This window comes from Bos indicus, chromosome 2, assembly GCF_029378745.1.
Source record: "Bos indicus isolate NIAB-ARS_2022 breed Sahiwal x Tharparkar chromosome 2, NIAB-ARS_B.indTharparkar_mat_pri_1.0, whole genome shotgun sequence".
In the NCBI taxonomy this organism is placed as follows: Eukaryota; Metazoa; Chordata; class Mammalia; order Artiodactyla; family Bovidae; genus Bos; species Bos indicus.
This window is the reverse complement of record NC_091761.1, coordinates 22,687,671-22,694,005: the sequence shown is the minus strand read 5'-3', so window position 1 is coordinate 22,694,005 and position 6,335 is coordinate 22,687,671. Positions and strand designations below refer to the sequence as shown.

The 6,335-nt window shown below is 45.4% G+C and overlaps 1 pseudogene; it reads right to left on the bottom strand.

Moving 5' to 3' along the window:
* Positions 1–4,723: 4,723 nt before the first annotated feature.
* LOC109575117 (oligosaccharyltransferase complex subunit OSTC pseudogene) lies at positions 4,724–5,183 on the bottom strand (annotated as a pseudogene).
* Between the last annotated feature and the right edge of the window lie 1,152 nt (positions 5,184–6,335).

The following is a 6,335-nucleotide window of genomic DNA, read 5'->3' as shown; positions in this document are numbered from 1 at the left end:
GGCCAGGAGGAGCTGAAGTAGGACACAGACCACATGCCACTGTAACTGCCAAATAAAGCTCTGGTAATTCCAGTGTCAAATGATTCTTGCTGCCCTCACCCCCAGTGTTTCACTGTCCCATCAGTACTGACTGTCCTCCTACACTGGTTCACACACAGACTTGTAAACCAGGAAGAATCCTCTGCTAGTCCCCTCTCCTCCAGCGGCAAAGGGAAGGCCTCTACTTAGAAGAGTTAGTGCAGGCATGGCACTTCATTCTCTTCCTAGCCCTGGCTCTTGCCACCTTCCCAACTTCTGCCTTCCCATTCCAGGTTAGTCTACAATAGTTAGCCTTAACCTGGTCTTGGGAAGGAGAGGATTCTTGGCTAGTTTCTTTCTTTTTTTCATACTTTTTTTTTTTTTTTTTTGACTGCATAGCATGGCACATGGAACTTCCCTGACTAGGAATCGAACCTGTGACCCCTGTAGTGGAAGCACAGAGTCTTAACCACTGGACCACCAGAGAAGTCCCAGGTGATTCTTTGCTAGTTTCTTATCTTCTCTTTCTGGCTGAAACAGTCTTTTCTAGAAAACCATCTTTTTTCTCCTGCTTGAAATATGTGGAGTTTTCTATTTTCCTTCAAGTCCTGAGTGAAAGGTAAGTACATTTTCATGGTACAGGGCCATACATGGTACTTTCTCAGGCCCAGCCTGGGCACCCAGCCCTCTGGAACGGAAAAAGGCCTCCCATGTAGAGGTGGGGTCTAGAGAGTGCTACTGCCGAGAACCTGCCCAAGCTGTTGCCAGCATGTTATAAGGAAGACTGCTCTAAACAGAAAACAGAAAACAAATTTGAAAAGTCCTAATTACACTTCGTGAGACTAAAGATGTAATATTCTCACAACATTTTAAATATGTTCTCTAATTTTCCTTTTTTTCCTTCCTGTTTGTCTCAATTATAAGTTCATGAGAACTTACTTTCATTTTTTAAATTTCTGCTCATTTTTAGTAAATACTAAGGGTACCCGTACTACACAAACTGTACTGGTGTGACATCACACAATAGCTCAGACATTTTACTTGTCGGTGGATACGTGAAAGTTCAAATTCAGTCTACAAAGGAAGATTGGAGAAGATCAATGGATAAAGCTGTGAGTTATTCAAAGCCAAATCTACAATAGTTGAAAACGATGCCCCATTTTCAGCCCAGCCCCAACTAGAATGTAAGTGCCTTGCAGGCATGAAGGTTGTCCATTTTGTACAGAGCAGTGTCCCAGTGCCTAGAACAGGGTCTGCCACATATAGATGCTTAATACTTACTGGATGTATGAATGGTCTGTGCTTTGAAATTCTTGTAGCCACTTGTCACAAGCTACCATTACTATTAGCTACTATGCTATGCTAAGTCACTTCAGTTGTGTCCGACTCTTAGCGACCCCATGGACTGCAGCCTACCAGGCTCCTCCGTCCATGGGATTTTCCAGGCAAGAATACTGGAGTGGGGTGCCATTGCCTTCTCCGACTATTAGCTACTATTGCATCATAATTCAAGACAGAAAGTTTCTCAGAAGCAGAAGTAAATCTTTCTGTCTCATAAGAGCTACATCATCCATAACTGGGATTCAATAACTGTCTATTGAACAGATAGAAATCCGTTCTGTTGGGAACTAGCTAGTTATTAAATAATTTAAAAACATAATCCCACATAGGTCACGAGAAAAGCCATCGGCCATGCTATAGAAATGAACAGTTGCTGGAACCCCAGAAGTTTCTAATGTACTGTGTGGCAGGGAGGTAAATTTCCTGCCCTAGAAATCTGGCAAAAGAATTCGCTTGAGGATTTAAGTCTCAGAAAAAAAGACCGCGGGAAGGAGGCAGAAAAGGGGGAGGTCTTTTCCAGGGCCAATAGATTAAGGGTATTTAGATACCACTTAAGAAAGGAACCAGATGCCAGCCAGGTTTGTGCTTCAGTTTAACCACATTCCCTGCAAAACTTGCTTACAGGAAGATCAGAAGCTTTGGCGATCATTACTGAAAAGGATTCAGAGAAATTATTGCCTACTCCCGGTTGAAGACAGAACAAGTCCTGGTCTTTTTTCGGTGTCAACCTCTACTGAGATGTGCTGTTGTCAAATCAAAAAGGGGACAGATCTGGAATTTTACAACTCTGATGAAAGTGAAATAAAAGGAAATCTGTATCATCTTGATCAAAGCATGTGCCACCTGAGTCGGCTCCCTGTCTTGTCCCTTGGCCTTGGCGACTCTCCTGTGCTGGAGGTTAAGGATTTGTTAAAGAAGATGGGTTTTGATTAAGTGTCACATTTAGTGTGATGTGACATGCTCTTTATCATTGCAAGGGAAGGTTGGGGGCCAGGAGGAGCTTTAGAGCTAGTTCCCAATATAAATTAGGAGTCTTGGGGAATGGGTGCTTTGCAGTCAGCCTTGATCTTTCTATGGCCCAGTGAATGTGTGTATGTGAGAATGTGCACACATGTGTGCGTGCGTATGTGTGTGTGTTTTTGGAGAGATGGCAGAAAGTCAGTTTTCAGGTGCCTGTGCTAATGGGCTGGTTACCCCTACTTGGAGTTTGACTTGCAATTGTAACGCAAGGCTCCAACTCTAAATTTGTCCACATTCTTGATGTGCTGGGCAAAGGTCTCCGCACCTTTTACTCTTTTGGCATTTCAGTGTTGCTTAGGGAAATCTGTAAGCATTCATTCATTCCTCTTGGGGACCACAGCACAAATTTGAAGATGGAGAAGGAGGAGGAAGCATTCCAAGTGCCACATGCCATTTCTAACCAGAGGCTGTGGGTAATGGCTCCCCTGGCTTCACCTAGAAAAAGGGGAGTAGGCGGAGCCAAAGTCACCTCCCTCCAAATCTAAGATGTGCCACACACCTTCAGATTCTGATTCTGGCTTAGCATGGGACAGTGAGGACAAAGAGAAAATGTGGGCACAGAAGAGTCCCAGGCTAATGGGATTGGGGGTCTAGGAGAATATCCCAGAAGGGACCACTCCCTTCTGGGAATATCCTCAAAGGCACTCCCTTTCCAGGTTAATCTTCCTAAACTACTACTGGCATCAAGAACCTTTCCTGCCCAGAACTTTCCATATACCTTCTCTTCCCTCCCATTGTCTGTGAAAGAAAATCCATAGCCGTGACCCTGGTACTTGATGCCGCACAGCCTGAGCAGCACCAGGCCAACCCCTCTGCTGCCTCCCTGGTGATTTCCTTGCCCCGTCTCTCAGCCTTTGCTCGTGTTGCTCCCCTGCCTCGTTGGCCTCCCTGTTTCTCCAATGGAAAGCCTGCCCATCCTCCAAGGACTGGCCAAAGCCCTTCCTGTTTCATGAAGGAGTCATGGCTCCCTGGGAGAAGTCCTTTTTTTATTCCAAAAATATGAGTGGAGGGTGTACTGGTTGCCCACAATTGCTCCAAGCACCTGGAATAAGAGAACAAAACACGTAAAGATGTCTGCTTTCAAGGCGCTTGCACGGTCAGGGGGAAATGTGCAGTAAACCCTAAAGATAAGGCATAAGTAGTAAGTAAGTAGTATTACTTAGTAGCTGACAGTTGCTATGGGGGAAAAAAGGAAGAAAATAGAGCAGGGAAAGGGAGACAGGAGCCCCTGACGTTGGAGAGCAGGGGCCTGGCTGCCGTATTACAGGGTGATCACAGTAGGTCTCAGTGTTGGTGAAGAGAGAGGCACAAAGCAGCGACAGACACCAGAGGGGAGAGTTCTGGGCGGTGGGCACATCTGGGGTGCCGGCAGAGCCATTCTCCTGGATGGATGGAGGGTCCCTCCTTCCTCTTCACTTTCCAGGTGGCCCTGCAGGCGATAGAGCTCTAGAAAAGCGTCTATGGACAAAGGAAACGTAAGAAAATCCATAATGTCAAATATTGAACAGAAAGGCCTGCAGTGTTAGTTATGGCCAGCTCTGCATTAAGGAGGCAGATAGCAAAGCAAGGGAGAGGTGCTTCAGTTTTCATTGCTATGTTCAAAGAATTTTTCTTTAAACTTTTGCCCATTAAATTAAATTCACTTATTTATTTGGCTGTGCTGGGTCTTTAGTTGTGGCACGTGGGCTCTTTTACTTGAGGCATTTTGGGCAGTTGTGGCATATAGGATTCAGTTCCTCAACCAGGGATTGAAACCCGGTCCCCTGCATTGGGAGTGTGGAGTCTTAGCCACTGCACCACAAGGGAAGACCCAAAGGTAGTTTTTTTAATTAGAAAAAATTGTTTCTGCTCCTTTCTTACTACGGAGGAAACAGTTTTAAACATATGTCTGAAATGATGTGCTATCACACACTTTTTAAAGGTTAAGCACCATAGGTAAAGTTGACCAGCCATCCATGGTTCTCAGTATATGGGATCTTGCTTCCTGATTTCACATTAATTTCTGAAAATTAGAAACATCATCTCCAAAACATGTTAAGAGGGTTGTAAAAAAGATTGTTGTATTTAATCATCTAGTTGTAGAAATGGAGTATATTTTCTTTAAGAAGCAAAAAACTAAGATCATGTCACTTCACATCATTAATGTATGTCATATAGGTCAGCAGGGAAAAAAATACTGTGATAAGCTTCTCTCTTCCATATGCAGAAGGCTTTCTAGTCTGAGCTTTATATGCTTCCTATCTTTTCACAGATGCTTCTTTTTCTGCTGCTTTTCATTCTTTCCCACATTTCATGTTAGAGGATTGATACAGCCTTTAAAACTTTATTAACAGGAGCAAATCCATTATCCACTGATTTTTTTCTCAGAAGGCATGTTAACATTCAGATAGCCTGGCAGTTTCATTCTCATGAATACCCTAACCATGAAAAAACTCTATAGAACAAAAATCCAATGAACAGAACAAGAAATCTATTGAGTTTTGGAATGTCTGCTGCATTGGATCAGCCCAGGATTATGAAACCTAAGCCTCCCACTGTAAACAGGAAGCTGGCTGCGGTCCTTCATACTATACTGTCCATTTGCTCTGTAGGCCAAGAAAACTGCAGGCCTCCAAGGCCACGATCATCAGTCATGGATCTGACACTGGGAGGTTCCACAGTGACATCATTAGTCATTCCTCCGATGATGAGAATAAGACGCCACCAGCAGAGTGCACACCGTCAGGTCAGCCACCCGGGCCGCTTCTTCAGCCCAGTTTGGGACATCAGAGCACTATGCGTGGGATGTAGGGCAAAGTCTCCATGTTTTTGGCAGCAGGAGAAGCTCTCAAACCCTGCAGGCTACCCCAAACCAGCTAAGATGATTTTTAAAAGAAATTAAAATTGTAAAAGTATAAACTGGCAATTATTTCTTGATATCAAATACATTCGTGAAATTGCAAGCACCCCTGTACTTCATTAAACAGTCACTCACTGTCTCCTTGACTGATTGCTGACTCACCAGTTCCCTTGCAGTTTGGCCAGGGCCCTCATCACAGACACTGGCCTGAGGCTCTCTAATACCATCCCTGGGGACACTCTTCCAGCCTCACTTGCACTTGGAGGTTATCTCTCTCTCGTTGGGATGGAGTCTGGAGTAGAGTCCCTGAGTCTTCACTTCCTTCCCCTACATCTTTGGGCAGCTTAGCCCATCTGTGCCTCAATTCACTCATCTATAAAAACAGGTTTATCCTAACACTGATCTGCAGCTCACCTGAGATGATCCACGCAAAGCACAAATCAGGGCCAGGCACACAGTCAACCCACTTGAGTGCTCAGGTCTCTTACTGGCCTCTCACCCAAGGTTCAAGCCTCCTGGTACAGCTTTCTTCCTCTTTCTGCTGGAACCACTCAGACCTCACAGATCCTGCTCTATTTATCGTGTTTTCTCCCACCCCATGAGTGCTGAGGCTTCCCAGGCTCTCTGCCTGCACTTCCTACGTGGCCTCTGCACAACCATTGCAGCGGCTCCAGTCCCTGCCCCTCACCATTTATACTGGTGGCCCCCATCTGGTTCTCTATCCCAGCCTCTCCCCCGCCCTCCAGACTAAAGTATCCACATACACCCAGCACCTGTATTTACCCAGAGGTCGCACAGTCTGCTCAACCCAACCCTGTCTCTGGCTGCCCTCAACTCCTAACCCCCACCACACCTGCCTCCTCCAAATCCTGTCTGTCTTTTCCACCCCATGCTGTCTCTCCCATCCTGTCATTCTTTCATTTAATCCCCAACACTTGGGAGAATTCACAAGGTTAAGAAAGATCTTTACAAAGCGGTCCCTACTCTCAGGGATCCCCCGGGGGCCATGGGCAGATAATTACAATTCAAAGAGGTTTGATAAAAAGAAGCACAGGATTTAGGAGTGAGGGCAGGAGGGGGCCTACCTAGCCTCAGGGGTCACGGCTGGCTTCTTTCA